This window comes from Anguilla anguilla, chromosome 11 (assembly GCF_013347855.1).
Source record: "Anguilla anguilla isolate fAngAng1 chromosome 11, fAngAng1.pri, whole genome shotgun sequence".
Taxonomy (NCBI): Eukaryota; Metazoa; Chordata; class Actinopteri; order Anguilliformes; family Anguillidae; genus Anguilla; species Anguilla anguilla.
In genome coordinates, this window is record NC_049211.1 from 8,226,615 (window position 1) to 8,243,517 (window position 16,903).

Here is a 16,903-nt window from a genome sequence, read left to right on the forward strand (position 1 = left end):
AGCCTTATGGGAAAACCCTGCTCTTGCAGGACCATCGCACATGAAACGTTCTCCTCTACCTTCAAAGCTGTGTGTCGCGGGTGTTGCGTGATTGGCTGGGGACACAGTCACACAAAGCAGGGAGCCAATGGCGTCCTTGCCTGCCTTACAGCGTTACCACCCATTCGCAGGCAGCCCACAAGTGTCCATCCCACTTTCTCGCGCTATGGTGGAGGACGCAATCTTTGGGTTACCCAGCAACAACTGTCCAATATTAAGATTGCACACGGTGTACGGTGGCCTTTAAGGCTCACACGACCTGTAGCGCTGCAGTAACTCAGATCTCCCACAGCCCGTTATTCGCCTCTCGGTGCGATTTCGAGCGGACGCGATCGCCCGTCTGGAGGGCGGAACATATTGGACGTGTTGGCGGAGGCGAGCCAGCGCATATGGCGGCCGTTTGGCACCGCGCGGCGCGGCGTAGCGTTAGCGTGGGAGAGCACGGAGACCAGCAGCAGCGGGCCGTTACCAGGACCAGGGTGGGGAAATAAGACTACCCTCTCACACGCTGAAGCAAGAAAGCCCAAAGTGAATTTGGCGGGTCAGGACCCGAAGTCTGTACGTGTGAGTGTGTGTGTGTGTGTGTGTTTGTGCGTGTGTGCATCCGTGTTGCAGTATCCCAGTGGTTACTGCAGAAGTAGGAACCTGTGCATTCCATTTGTAAACAAGGGTCCATTTCCCCCTTTATTAATGATCAACCTAACGGGGAGGGGACTCTCACGGGAGGAAGACACCTAATCGAGGGGTCGGGGTGTAAAAGAAAAGGGTATAGCCTAACTGACGTTTTCACACAAATCAGTGTAGGAGATATCCTAAAAGAGCCTCCGGTCAGCCCTGTAGGAAGTGTGTAAAAATCCAAGGTTTTATCGCTCATTCCCTCCCCATTTTACCTCTGGGCATAAATTCTGTCATGGGCAGCAAAACGGCCATTTTAGACTTTTGTTTGGATTACTTTCACTTTAGCCATCATGACACCAAGTGTTTTTCCTACAAACTGCTTACGGCGCTATGGCAACGCTCCTCACTTCCCTCCACTCAGTACTCCAGTTTCTTTTTCTTCACTCACTTTCCACGGCCAATAAACGATTAAATATGAGAAATAAGCAGACCACATAAATCAGTAGGCTAATCCTTGCCTACACACACAGGACCCTTAAGGCGTCAGCGTAGTCAAAATGAAATCGAACTTTTTTTTTTTTTTGTTCGAAACGACCCTTTTCTGGGGCGAAAGACGAACAAAAAGAGGCGGCGTTTTGAGTTCGAACATCGCGGCGCGCGCACGCCCCCAGCGCAAAACTGTTCGCACGCGGTTCACAAGTTCACAGACCTCCGCCCATCAAGACATTCTCAGATCTGAGATTCAAAACGGAGCTCTCGCTGCAGATACGAAAACATAAATGCGATTTTGCGCGCGCACAAGCAGATGCAACTGGCACGAGGCGCTGCGACTGCTTTCTGACTCAAACCAGGCAATTACACCATTAAATGCAAATTAATTTGAACAAAACCTGATTGCGAAAAAGATGTTTTTTTTTTTCTGAAACGCTCAGGCGTTGGGCATACATTCTGTCCCAAATACTCCGCCTGCTACCCACTAAAAAAATAGGCTAAAAGGCATTCTGACCTAAAATAGGCCCGCACAGTTTTCTCATTCGCTCAGGAAAAACATTTTGTCATGTTCAGAGTGTGCAGTAGAATGAGATGTACCATAAAAAAATCAATTAAAAAAAACACCTACCCAGGCTATGACTGTAAAAACAGCGTAGCCAGAAGGACTGAGAGCAACTCCACACCTGTTCCATGGCATTCCATACTTTTAACACTTCCGGACACTCACCTGTACAGTGACATTCAGCAAGTCTAAACAGAGAAGTCTGAAGCATTTGTGAGGACAAGCGTTGAAGTCCACAAAAGGCACGATGAAAGACTTCATTAGGAGCACTGGCACTTCACTGCCACTCTAGAACATTCGTAACCACGCTAGAATAACGTTCCCATTTTAAAACCAGTTTTGGCCTTCGACTGCTCCAATAAAACTTTCGCCTCATTCAAACTGCCTTGTGCAGTCACCCATTTAGGATTCACATGAACGCCATTACTGGCAGCCGGCCAATAGCATATCAGCTGGCGGATGCCGACTGCCAATCACGTATCAGTCAATTACATATCAGCCAATCACATATTCTCAGTCATGGGAAACCAGAGAGCAGAAACGGGTGATGCATGAGATGTCAGAATTACTCACTTCCACTCCAAATGATTGCTCTTGCATGGCATGACCAATAATCTGCGTGGAAGTACATTGCTTAACAAAACTCCAGGCCAGTTATTGCACAGCAATGTCCGCTAGCATGTTCTAGCATGGCTCGAGCGTGACTGCCTGCATCAGATAAAGCAATAAACTGTCACCCGAGTTCAGCTTTGCCACAAACTGCACTTTCTCAAGAGTCAGCGCTGTGTGATGCTTATTCGACAGCAGTACAACAGCTGTTAGAAATATAAACACAAATACTTAATATATATGTGATATCGGGACACAAATGAAGAGGGCGGGTGACACAGTTTTGAGAAGAGCTGCCCAGTTTGACGTCAGTCATCCGCACACTACAGATGAGTGACTGACGTGGCACGAGAACGCAAAGTGTTAGGTGTCTTTGCCAATGTCAGGACAAAACCCGTCGCCTTCCGTTTCCGGTCCGGTCCCGGAACTGGCGACTATCGAACATATCGAGTCCTTATTAGAAACGATAAGCATGTGTAACTGTGTGGTCATTCGTGCAGAATCTGGGTCGGACAGTCTTGCCGTTACTAGCCTAGTGGGTAAAGCCCCACAAGTAGTTCAATCAATCATCAATCAAACTTTATTTATATAGCACATTTCAGACAAATCAAACTGCAAAGTTAGCTAAAGCAAGTAAACGGTAGAAAACCTAGAAAGGCCGATATGATATGAAATGACTCGACTATAACGTGGCTTTATCACTCACAGGTTAGCAGGTAGCTAGCTAGCTAGCTACAAAGCCTTGTTAGCTGCCTCCATAACCAATACAGCTACACACAGGACACTAAGTGAACCAACGTACCAGTAACTCGTATGTATGCATGCGCAAAGCAATGTGCCAAAGTTCAAATCATGTGATAGTGTTTTATCCAATAAGGGTTTGAAGTGGAACGCAACAGGTTTTGCATGGGCAACAGATTTTGTACTGACACGTGCGTACAGGAAGGGGGGGGGAGGGGAGCATCATGTGTACCAGTCAGGCATTTGAGAAATGGCAAAAAGAATACCAGGACACACCTCATCAGACCTGTCAAAAGCCACAAGTGCGTGCACAAGCATTTTTTGGGGGATTTAGCTGTTGAAAGTGAACGACAAAGGCAACCTCGATGCCCAACAGGCTGTTCTTACAGAATGTTCTCAGGGTGTCCCCTGTTAGGACTAGCCTGTTAGGAAACAAACAAACAGCACTTGCAGGGGGGAATTCTGAATTTTAAATGTTTCTAAACATTCTAGAGTAAGTTTCTGCACCTATATTTTCACAAAAAAGCACAAAAAGGAGAGGTTGCCCTGTGTCTTTCCACATTATCTCCATTAACCTTCTTTGCCAAGAGTAATTCTGTACACTGCACTAGCAAACCCACTGTCAAACTAATTAACTTGGAATTGATCATTGCGGATAGCGTTAGCATACCGCACCACTTTATTCACAAAATGGCACTGCCCTGGTGAAATATTTTCCATTTATTAATGCATTTTCTTAGCATAAATGATACTGAAATTGCACATATTTAATCAGTTGCGGACTAGCCAATTACACACCGGCACATACAGGAAGGCCATTTCCTGGGAGGGGGGGGTAGTGGGTATTATACCGACAATTCAGCCTGAAAAAACTAACAGCCATGACATAGACTGAGCCAGCTTTCAATTTCATTTTGTGTGAGGCAAAGCAAGGCTTATTTTTCTTTTACGTTACTATTCTCTTGTAAGCCTTTTAAGGCTTGACTGAGAACAAAGGCTCCCATGGTTTCCCCATTATTGGGTCACAACACCAGTGCTTGGTTCACAAAAGATGCCACATGGACACTCCACACGGCCCAGGAGGGAAACGCATATTTGGAGGAAAGCTATCGCTAACATCAAACTAGGCGCTGTTACTCGCTAGCTAGGCAGCTGAAATCAGAATGAGTGATCTTAAGTTAACAATTCCAAGAGATTATCTAGCAGTTTCTAGGTTAATACACACTAACTGCGCAAAAAAAAAAAACGAATATGTGAACAGTACATGTAACTGACGTTAGCTAATTAGCATCGGACGGTTAGCCTGCTTAGATTATCGTTAGCCAGCCATTTCGCCACTTGCCCAGTGCACATAATATCTCTGTGCACACGATGTTATCCATTAAGTAGAAAAACATGCACACGCATATACAAATGAGAAATATATGCATAAGCTTCCCCCCTTTTCATTAGCTAACATTGGTTAGCATCACATTACCTGTGACTTAATATAATATAATGCTTGTGCAGTAGCTATGGCAGCCCAGGATTGAATCTCAGGCTGGAACTGAGGGATTGTCTGTCTGCACTCAGTTCAGGAGTCCCTAGAAGCCCAAAAACACTGAAACACACGATGATTGATCAAGCACGAGCAATGTAATACCTTCCCCCGCACTTCATTCAAATGCAGCTCCAAGGTGATCGAGTAGCCATTTGGCATATCTTAGCTTATCCATGCCTAAACCTGCCACAGATCATGAAAACGTGGACTCTACCTTCGCAAGCCAAACACTGGTTTGTTTACACTACAGGTGATTACAAACACAACCCCATCTATTACCCTAGCCATAAAGGATTGGTTAATAGTCACCACCTCCCACCCAACACCAACCCAGCCATCTCACCCTTGAGCCCTCCCCCCACCACTACCCCCATCCCAACCATTCCTTTCACAGGTATAAATGGGGGCGGAGCGCAATCTACCTGTGACCAACCCTGAACTGCGATCTCGGGAATGGCGCTACCCACCCACGGTGCACCAGCGTCACAGCTTCCTCCCTGTGCCCCCTCTCCACCGTTCCCCCCTGCTGCACGAGGCTGAGAACAAACTGGTTCCGCAGGAATGGGAGGCCGCCCTGGCCCGGCCGAGGAGCCAGGCGGGATGCTTTGCATGCCGGAGCGCGAGAGAGTGACGCGGGGGGAAGCCAGGGCAGGCAGAATTAAACGTGCTGACCGCACCTCACACGCGGCGCTGAAAACAAAAACACAGCATATGCGGCGACGAAGTGAAATACAGAAGTGAAATCCTTTCAAAACTCCCCATTTAAGCACGTCAGAACGAAAGCAGCTCGGAGAAAGCCCTGGTCTGGTCTGTCCGGAACCATCGATACAATTATCTGTTTCACAGGGGAAATAATCAAGACGTCCAACTCAGACTTAAGCTTGCCCAAAGCCAAAAGCATGACTTCGTTTAAAAACACAAAATACATTCCTTTGATTGCATAAATACACATCCCCCCTCCTCCTCCTCCCTTACCCCAATTCTAAAACGGCAGAAAAGCTCAAGTGTGTGCAGAGTCACATGATTTGTGGCATGAGCCAATCAGTTCACTCCGGCAGCTCGGTTTCTCTCCCACACACACACACGTACACACACACACACGCGTACACGTACACACACGTGTACACAAACACACACAGAACAGACAAGAGCTCTGGGCCTCAGCCTTCAGGTTTAGCCACATTTCTTTCCCCCAGCAGGGAGTCAAATCTTTGGCCTAAAATGTAAACAGAAAAGCAGGGCCTCCATTCAAAGCAGGTCACTGAGGTTTGACATGCAAACTGCGGTCGGCGCTGTGCGGTCCTGGCCACGCCATCGCAGCCGAAACGCAGCCAGGGGACAACGGGCAGCCTTGCTGTCCGCTTTGGGTATGCAAAGCAGGACGCCTCTGTTCTCCACGCCCGCAGGTCGGCCGCCGGGCGGGGGGTGGATCTTCATCCCGGCCGCTCGCGGGGCGAACTGCGGACCCGCCGGCCACGCCCTGCAGTCCTCGGAGCGTGGAAACTGCGCGCAGCGACGGTGTTTTCACAACAACCGCGTTTTCGACACTTTTCATTCTGATGCCACAGCCGATTCATGAGGAGAAAGCGGAAAGTACTTTTTTTTTTTAGACAAGTTCCCCCTCCGCCCTGCCCCCCGCCCTCCCCCCCCCCCCCCCCCCACATTCTAAACTTATTCTTTTCAAATGATCTGCTGTAATAACACAGCCAGTAACCGTTTTCATTAAGTAAATTATTCTAAGTTTATTATAAAACTCATAAGTTTCTCTGGCTCATATGAGACAGTGTGGGAGGAAGCCTGATTCTATTCCAGGCAGGGCAGGAAAACTAACTTTTCATTCGCTGTCCACAGTGGCTGCTGCACCCCAAAAATCCACCGGCCAATTTCACCGTTCTGCCAAACGACTAAGTATTCAGACTAGAACAGGATCTCCAAGTGATGGCTGGTTACCTGCCAAAGTGGCCGGCAGAGGAGACAAACTTAGCGGCCACAGATAAAATGTACCAGCATTTGGCCTGTGTGTTAATTTCCCACCCAGGTTCCAGGTATTTTGCGCAGGTTCCATTTCTGGCAAAAAGAAGTCCCCAGAATCGTTGCGTGTTCCAAATCAAGGTGTTCCAAATGAGCCCAAATCATTCTTGAATCGACTCCCGTGAATCGATTCGCAGCCGTGAGACTGTAGTTTGAATCAAACGGCCGTGTACGTCACGGTGGCACTCCCTGTAACTACCGCCGCTGGGGGCCTTGAGGACGAGCAGAAGAGCAGGGTGGCTCTTCTCTGGAGCCGCACGCTGCAGCTGATGGGACAGTGCGAAAAGAAAAAAAGAAAGAAGAAAAGGATGGGGGGGGCGGGGAGGGGGGGGGGAAACGGCACAGTGGAAAGTCACATGCAGCCAACACTAAAAATAAAACGACTGTGGAGAGGATCTGCTTGTTTGTGTTCAAATATACCGCAACCTAGGGGTCAGGCTCCTGCTTCGCAAGGCCCGCCCACTCGAAAACTGGGGAGGGAGGTGGTGGTAGCGTGGGGGGGGGGCCTGCTTACGTTGCCGTGCCCAGACTTCCTCCCATTGGCACTTTGCTTCTCTTAATGCTTAAAAGAGGGGCAGGCCATGTCTTCACAGGGCGTTCTCGCCGAAAAAAGCCCTGCTGCGGCTCTTTTTGGGATGTAGGGCGACGCTGAAGGGACAGGGACCCGCCGCGCCCCAGCCGCGCCCCGGGCTAACGGCCCGGTCCGCGCGTCAGAGCGTCCCGGAGCGCCAGTCGAAGCGCGGGATCCCCCTGCGGCCGGTGAAACGCGCGCCCCCTGTACCTGTGTCTAAAGCGCTGGCCGGTGCGGGGGGAAGGCGAGCCACGTGCCCCACGCCGCAGCCAGAGCCCCTCCCCCCTCCCCCCGAGCACCCGCTGCATTCTGGACCCCGCGGCGCACTCTTTTGAGGCCACATGCAGCAGCCAAAAAACCAGGCCAGTCTCACACCTGGCAACCCCTGCCCCCCTCCCTCCCTCCCTCCCTCCCTCGCCCAACGTCCCGCGTGCAGCTGGCTTATCGGCGCTCAAAGTAGGTGAGGCACTGAAGTGAACTTGCACACAGGAAAGAGTGGCTGAGTCAGGCGCACGTGCGGCTCTGTCAGAGCAGCATCACTGCGCTCCACTGCGCTCGCAGCTCGCAGCTCACAGCTCGCAGCTCGCAGCTCGCGTGTTAGATCTCTCACAGCGCCTGTGAAGGCCAAGCCCTCCACATTCTGCACAGACATGCCGCTAAGAGACTGCAGACAGACAGACAGATGGACGGACACGGTCAGTCACACACACACACACGCACAGACACAGTAACACACACACACACTAACACACACAGTCACACACAGTAACGCATACACACAGACACAGTAACACTTCATGTTTAACCATAAATTATGAAACCGAAAAAAGCAAAGACTGACTTTTGGCATGTTCTGTCTTGGACCGACAATTCACAGGAAGTGGTTTCACAAGGTGATTCGGAGGGAAATCACCAATTCTGCAGAAATATGCTACACATACATAGCTTACCTATGCCATACCTGTTCATATGCAAACCAGAGAGGTGAACAAGGCTTTGATTTAGGACCGTATGGATATAACTGTGGAAACCTTACAGTCTTACACAGTAACACCGACACTCATAGTTGAGCATTATTCCAATTACTGTTATCTTGGCGTATGTTGGTGCATCTAAATTAACTTTAGAAAGCCTTATGCCACAGCTGCATTGTGCTTTCAATTTCCTGTCCGGGGCTGTTGTTATGGACACGCGATAGACAGCTCACTCCTTTTAACTGCGGTGAGGTGCGTCTGTTACACAGAGAGACACGTGACCGACAGGACAGCAATGGCTGCGTTCTACAGAAGCAGCAGACAGCAGCATCCTAGCGCATCTCTGAAGAGGCCGTGCATGCTGCTGACCTACTCAACCCCTCTCTTACTGACGCCACGTTTCACACGCCCACTACCTGTCGGACACCCGCCCCAATTACGCACCCCCCCCCGACCCCCCCCAGTGTTAAATTCATTTTCTGTGTTTTACATTGACACCCCCACCCTTTTCCAGAGGTTTTAATTTGTAGCCATAACCTACACCGCCCTCCTGCCCCACCCAAACCTGACCTATCCAACTGCCCCATTATGAAAAGAAATGGCTTTATTTGCGCCTGCACCTCCCATGTCATCGTTTCCTCCTGAGGGAGAGGAGGGTCTCTCCTGGTGACGTCTCCCCTCCCCCCGTGCTCCCCTGCCGCTCGGCCCGCTCCCCTGGGTGTGGTCCTGGCACGGGCTTGTTCTCTGTACCCCCCCACCCCCCACCCACCCACCCACCCAAAAATCTGTGAGCTCATTTGAATTCAATGCTGCAACGCCCACAGCACTGTCATTCACTGTGGCCACCCGGCTTCCTCCATGAGCTGATCTCCTGGCAGCCCCCACCCCTTCCCCCACCCACCGGCAAACTTTAACAGTTCAGCACCCAAACACGCTGCGTCCCTCCCACTGTCTGTACCAGCTGACCAATAAAGTACCGGGGCCGACAGTCCGAGGGACTACTCATCCCACGCGTCTCGGCCTGCTTCCTTGGCCGAACGCTTCCTGGTTGACCTTGCAGCCTCCATCTTCACGTCAACGCGCCATTCCTCGCCGCCCGCACCCAACGTGCTGTCTGCACAGCCAGGGCAGCCGGGCATAAGCCCTCCAAGGAGAGACGGAAATGATCCAGAGTCCCACCCGACCAAGAAATCTACCGTTTTCCAATCCCCTCCCCCAAAATCCACAGCCAGTAAAGCCCATGGGTGAGGTGAAGTGGAAAGGGACACCTTCAAATTAAGATACTGGAACTACATCAACGTTTTTGGGAACCTCCCCAACCCCTTCAAAAAAAAAAAAAAAGGAAAGTGCTCAAGTAACGCAATACGGAAATTTTGTTTTCACAACTGGGGACAGATTGTGACATAGTAATATTTTTTGAATGTTACCAGGTCACAATGTTTCAATTTTAGCGAAATTAAATTAAAAACGGAAAACATCCAAAGTTGAGTCTGGGAAAATCCAAATTGTAATTTCACGCCCATTATCAAAAGTATCAAATATAAACGCTGTAGTGCCCTGCTCTTTGTCATCTGAACACAACATAACCTTACCAAATCCTTCACTTTAGGACACTGTGATATTACGAAATACTGTACACTGATGTCCGCACATGATGAAAGCGAACAAAAAGCCAACGTATCTGTGAAAATTCTTCCAGTACCCTACGGGCAAATATGTATACAGGCTTGTTAGCATGACAGTATAAGAGGAAATTCCGTATGGCTAATGCAGGATCAGGGAAAAGAAGAAAATCAGCACTATCCCTAACCAAGCCAGTAATCCTGAAAGCTGAAATCCACGGACAGTAAGAATTTAATCCCATTCATACCCACTCACAGAAAAAAAATCTGCTATAAACAAAATAAATATCCCTCAGCTCACAAATGCCAGATAATTCAGTGACATCTAGGCTACTGTTTTAAGAATTTTGGAAGCCCCATTGATAATTTTTTTTTTACTCCATGCAATGTTTAGTGACATTTCACTTCCACATTTTAACTTTTAAACAGAAAACCCACCAATAAGGTGGTAAAAGCTCTCCTGAGGCTACAAGGAGTTTGTACAACTGTCCTAATAAAAAACACAGAGCACACAGGAAACAGTCATGATGCATATTTAAGTGTATAAATTTTAAGTGATGTGGATTTCTTTAGGGCCAATTTATGTTATGGATATTAAAATACAAAAATACAACTTTAGCCATTTAATCTGAATACGTATTAAGCGTGCCTAGTAAAGACAACTATCACACTTGGATTACCTTAGATGATGCTCATAAGTAGAATGAGATGAAACTTATCAAAAATAAAAACAGCATGGTGCCAACAACACAACGCAATGGTATGAAATGCAACAAATACACGCACACTGTCCTTCAGGGTGCAACACTGGCCATTCGAGCTAGAAGGCTTTTCCCAAGTAGCCGCCCTGAAATGAATGGCAGCATGCGGATGCATGTAGACCACTTCTCCACATCCTCCATGACCAGCAGCCCACTGGGGGGGGGGGGGGGGGGGGGGGGGGGGGTTAATTTACTGTCTTCAGCCAGGAGCAGCATCACACACCCAAACATGCAGTCCTTGCAGTTTCATTTCAGGCTCGGGACACGCGTGAACCTGCAAGCGGGATGCAATGCAATGCCATGACCATTGCCACTGCTTACGTGCTGAATAATGCAGTCAACTCTCCCTCCGTCACTAAACATCAGCGGGGGCGACCTCCTCAACCAATTTCATGGAGCCATTACTCCAAATTAGGGATGTACTCTTGGCTTTGATTCGCTTATCATTCAGTGGGGCCAACTATTAGTGGTGGAAGTGCTACAACAATGCACGATCATTAAATTTGGTCTATACACAAAGTCAATTAACCGCTCTCGAACACTGCGTCACAGAAGAACCTAATGGACAGTTGTCTTCATAATGTACCAGGAAATATTTTTCTAAATAACTGGAAGTTTGCTTGGACACTGCTGTGTGTATTGGGATGCTACCAGCAGTGCTGCCTTTGTTGTGCTTGTTTTCGGTTTCTTGTAGGTGCCTATTTTTTCATATGGATTTAGCATAGTTGTGGTGCTGCCATATAATAATCCTACCTCTGCATTACAAAGTTTGAATGCAACTTGTTTGTCGCCTATTTTCTCACAAAAAGCCAAAAGGGGACTCATTTTATTTTTTCCTGGGCTAGACATTTGGTAAAGGCACTCAATTTGATTTCAAGGAATTCACATTGAATCACCACATACATTCTTGCCAAACTGCGTTATTAAATGCACAACACACATTTTTTTCCATTTCAGTGATTTTCCTTTTATTTGGTGTGTCATTTTTCTATAAAATGATAAAAAATCTAACCCTAACGAACCAAATTATAATAAACTAAAGCATTATAAAAGGGAAGAGCGAATTCAGGTGTACTGCACCTATAGCTTACGTAAAAGGAAATATTTAGAAGTTATTCAACTCTCTGTTCTATTTATTATGCTTTTGAGTAGACATAGAACAGAGTGCAGGCACGAAAGTACACAACTTGAAATGCCTGGGACATAAAGAGGATGTTAGCCAGACATTGTACATTCTTACCAGTCATGACATAATCCTGCACAAATTTAGAGCGGCATTTCGCAGAATGCTAGCCATACTTAATAAAGACATATGACAAAATGTGAATATGTAATCAGCTCCAGTTCATTGGATGTGTAATAAGCAGAAACAGGGGAAACTGCCAAAAATCTGATCACAAAAAGAACCAGAAGAGTACTGCTTACACCTTGATTAAAAGACGTATAATACGCAAATAAATGTGTCATCAACAGAATTAACTGAACCTATAACTATATGTCTGAGGTCCATTTTGAACATCCATGGTGTCAGTCCTTAATCAGATTATTCAGTGTTTCACATGACTTTCGGTCTTTGTGTATTCTGAAACCTTATGCCAGTTGTCAACTGACAATGTTTCACTACCGATGGTAACCTGGGTAAGGGGATGTTGAGGACTATATGCAATGCAGATGGTGTTGAAGGCCCTACATGGTATCCAGACTCCTGTTTATGCATGATAAATATGGCACTAGATATTCATATTTTCATAGCGTATGTGGAGAAATAATTTGCATTAAAAAAATAGTGAAACACACCCAAGGAATTCAGGAATTTACTGGCCAACTTAAATTACCGTTCACCTAAACTATAAACTACATCATCCGAACAGCGCGAAGTCACTTTCACAAAAACATCAGCTTCATAACCTTTCAGGTTTCACTGAAATTTAGACACGTTAACACCAGCCCAATATTTTCACAAATTCTCGGTTAAATACAGATATTACTATTATTTAATGATACTGTCAAGTCTATGGTAATCAAAATATAAACTGTGACATAATTTTGAGTATCTGAACATAAAAAGATAACTTAGCAAGCACTCTCCCTATCCTTGATTTAACCGATGCTGAGCTGCCGTCTTGCCAAGATAGCGAGAAAGCGTTGTGAAAAAAGCAACGAACGCCATCTTGTTCGTTGCAGCTGCTTGGGCCCAGAATAGAGGAACCCATTCATTCTACATGGGACCTGGATGAATTCATCTTTGTAAACTAACCAAATGCAAAATAGCTCGTAAGAAAAAAAAAAAAACTTCAAATCCCGCAACTTGCCAAAAATAACCACGATGATCAGTGGATAAGATAAACGTGGAAAAAAACAAGACCTGCCGTCGATTGTTCCAATTATGTATCAAATCAGTGAACCTGCTTTCAACCAACCTTGATAGCCGCAACACAGTTGCTAGCCGGTGAATCAAAATACATTTTACAACAAAATATTTAACAAAACTACCGTTAACATTCTAAACTCAGCGTTAGAGCATGTGTCTTAAATGGTTTACGTTTAATGTTCTCGAAAGAATTTCCCCTCACTGCACAATTGTTTTCTCAGTTCTCGCATTTGGGAGGATATTCGCAGCTTCCTCATTTTAAATAAACGAGCTAGCGATCAGCCCATTTCCTCGATTTTTAACGGTGCAATGGCATTGGTAACAGTTGCCAAAAAGAAAGAGCGGCATCCATCAAACCAGATAGTCTGTTAGTTCCATTAAATAAAGAGATTGCAAAAATCCAATTACCTCATCGCTAGATCGTTAAAAGCAGCACACATTAACTAAGACGGATCAAATGTGCCCGGACAATGCGCTAACCACCGAGCTAGCAGCTGGAGAACTTTGGCTGAAACCACCGCGGATGACACATTAAACAAAACAGTGAACGTTAGGTCCACTAGGTAATCAAATTTGAACACATGTGGGTTTAACGGAATTTAAATGGCTGTGTTTAGTGATATGCAAAAAAATACAGGATTACAAACAGAGAGGACAAAATCTATGCGGCGCTCGGATTGCTAACGAGCCAGCTAACTGGGTGGCCGCAGTTAGGAAGATGGCTAATGCTAGCTAGCCTGCCAATTCATGCAATAAACGTACGTAGCGCTAAGCTAGCAAGCCAGCTAATGAGTCGGCATTCTGGTGTCTTCTGAGTGTGATTTACAGCCCCGAATCTCTCCCCATCTTAGATGAATACCTAATCACCATACCCATGTGTGATACTAGGTACTAAGTGAAGGCGGTAACTTAAGATTGATAGCTTTTCACAATCCAGACTAGCTGCCTGGTATCCAGTAAATAAGGATACAAGAGAAGCTAACGTAGGTAAAATATTCTTCCCTGTTGCTGTCTAATCAATCTTTTTGAAACGGACCACTAGCTGGCCGTCCAACTAAATCATTGCATGGCTGTCTGAAACCTTCAGTGAAGGTACACACCCAGACACTCAACGGCCAGTGCATGGAACTGTAAAGAGAGAAAGAGGGGGTGGTGGTAGGAGTGAACAGGCTGGATAGCCAATTTTCCAGGTAGCTATTTTATTGCAATGTAGTATTGAAACTACCAGTCTATTGCTCAGTCTAATGCCTGGCTACTGTTATTTGGAGATACCTAGTTGGGAAACAGGTCGACACAGCAAAACTAAAAGCCAACATAAAATAGTTCACAAGCAAACTAGACAGTTAATCGTAACGCAATAATGTTGACCGGCAACACTGGCAAAATGGGAAGTCTTGCTAATCGAGCACCATGGTAGCAAGCTACCTAATGCATGGGCGATGCCGGGTGATCCTACTTACTGGAATCATTTCCATTTCTACCCAATCAAGGTGTGTTCCTAGTTAACTAGTAAATTCAGAAAAACCTCCAATAGAAGTTGAACTAATCCAGTGCATTTTGCAACCTAATCCAGCAGGATTTTATTTGAACTTTCAGGACCCACAAATGCCGCAGAAGACACTAGATAGCTAGCAAACCAGCTAGCCGACTGTATATGTAACAAACTAGTTAGCCAGCTTAGCTTAATTTTGGGAGGAAAATATTCACTGACCTGATACAAGAACTTAAATGTGCTATAAGGCCACAATTCAAAAGATACTATATCAATGTCACCCAATTAGCTAGCTAAGCTAGCTACCCCCACCCCCGTCGCAGCACAAACCACGAACCATCGAGTCAGCCAACCCAATTTAACCCCTTTCGACGATCTAGCTGCGGCTCTGACACATTCCTTGAAAGAAGACTCTCCATCTTGCCCAAAATGCATATTTCCTTACCCGTTTTCAGTCGGGGGTGTCCGTTGTTTATATCGCATTGACTGGAAAAAACGAAGATTGGGTTCTCCTCTACGCACCAGCAGATTTCACTACCGAGGAGCGGCACTCCCCGAACCCAGCTTTCGATACGCCAAGGGAAACACACCGGCACACTGGCGCAAAGATGGGGCAGGGTTCACCGCAGCAAAGGCAAATTTAGCAACTGTGCGTTTTAATAAAGCGTCATCTAATGCCGCCTCGTCTCACTACCTTCTCTTCCAGTCCCTCAACTCTTATCTAACCTTTCTTATCTTTCTCGCTCTGTGTCGCTCTCTCAGAGTCACTCTCGTTTCTCTCCAGCACCTCAATCTCTTCCTCCGGCCATCAAACAGCAGAGATGGGCGCGGTAACCCTGCACTCAGGTCCGGGAAACCCCACGCTGTTGCGGCGTCACTACGCACAAGAGGGATCGTCTGCGCAAACCGTACTGGGTGCCATGCGCGGTAATGGGGTACATGGCGATCATTCCAAAATTTCATTAATTGAACTCTTATCAGAAAAATGATAAATAACAAAAGTGAACATTTACTACGGGAAAGCAATACCATCTATACAAATAGTGTAGTTAACTGAATGGTAGATATAAACCACAAACATAGGAAACATCAAAAAATAAATACCCATTTATTTGGATGATTCGATTGGATCAATCTGTAACTGATATATATCTAACTTTACAGAATTTACAGAAACCAGTTTACTAACCAGTGAAAACATGGCCTACCATGACTGTCCTTCAAGTTGTGTGTTCCCTTTTCAAGAGAAATTCTTGACGGATCAAGTGTAAGTTTTGAAATAATTTGCCCGGATTTAGAGATCCTGTAGGTTTAACAAATAAACTGGATGATACGTACAGGCTGTCATCACGAGTACAGAAGGTGTTCATCTACCTGGGGCTCTTGTTAAGGTCAGTTGATTCATGAAATACAGAAAGCACCAATATATTTTGCACCAACACTTGGTTACTTCCACCAAGAAGCGGAAACTTAGTCACAAATGAATCTTTCACCAAGTCAATGATCACAAGCATACATCAAAATCAACCATGCAATGGTTAACTGACCATACAATTACCATTTTGCAATGGTCACCTCAGCCTCCAGACCCCAATCAAAAATCTGTGGTTTGCGGTTTGAGGTCAGTCGACATGTACAGACCAAATGGTCTGGACACTCTCAGAGATAGCGGTACATTTTTGTGAGGGAATACATTTCCCAAATGAACCCTGAATGTACAATAATGTTCCATTTGGCTACTAATAAGTACCTTTTGCCAGCATCAAAGGTACAAATGAATAGTGCATTGTGAAATTTTAAGTACCTGCAGGACAGCATCCCAATAAAAGCATTTGCACATTTGTAGGCACCTTTTTCTGAGAATGAAGGGACTCTAAAGATTCCGTATGGAGGAATGGTCAAAGATCTCCTAATATATGTTCACTTCATAAAACACAGAAGATGACTCAGTAGTGTTATCTTTGCGAGGGACAAAGTACTGAAAACAGGGGTGTGAATATTTGTTAGTTTGTAAGAAAAGTGTTAGTTTGTTTGATTCCACTGAATCTTTATTAAAGTCGAATGCTATAATGTTGGAGACCTAAAATATAGCGCAGTGCATTATTTCTTTTTTCACAACTCACTTTTTTGTTTGCCTTTATCGAGGTTATGAACACATTTTGAGGGCACTGCATACGTGTGTGTGTGTGTGTGCTGTGTGTGTATGTACATATACATATGCAAAATAACAAAATAGTAATACTTTTGACAGAATGTTTCTTTTTGTCCTCGGTGACTTTTTTGATAGTCACACTTAGATCGTTTAGTTACCTTCAAGCAGCCTCCATTTGTGCCTCTTGTGAAGAAAAACACGGCGGCGCTTGCAGGTGTGTCGGAGTCTGGGGACAGCCGTGAACTCAGACAGGAGGGGAAAATATCACTCCTCACGGAGAGATAGAGAGGCTCATTATCACCAACAAGCAGTCAGAGGGAGAGGCTCC

General features: G+C 46.0%; 1 protein-coding gene across 1 annotated transcript in view; it reads right to left on the reverse strand.

Annotated features, from left to right (window-relative positions):
- Positions 1-15,284, reverse strand: part of gnb1a (guanine nucleotide binding protein (G protein), beta polypeptide 1a) — a 48,131-nt gene extending 32,847 nt beyond the window's left edge. The window contains exon 1 of the mRNA XM_035381543.1: positions 14,869-15,284. The gene's annotated coding sequence lies outside the window, so the exon portion shown is untranslated. The remainder of the gene's footprint in view (positions 1-14,868) is intronic.
- Positions 15,285-16,903: the final 1,619 nt, after the last annotated feature.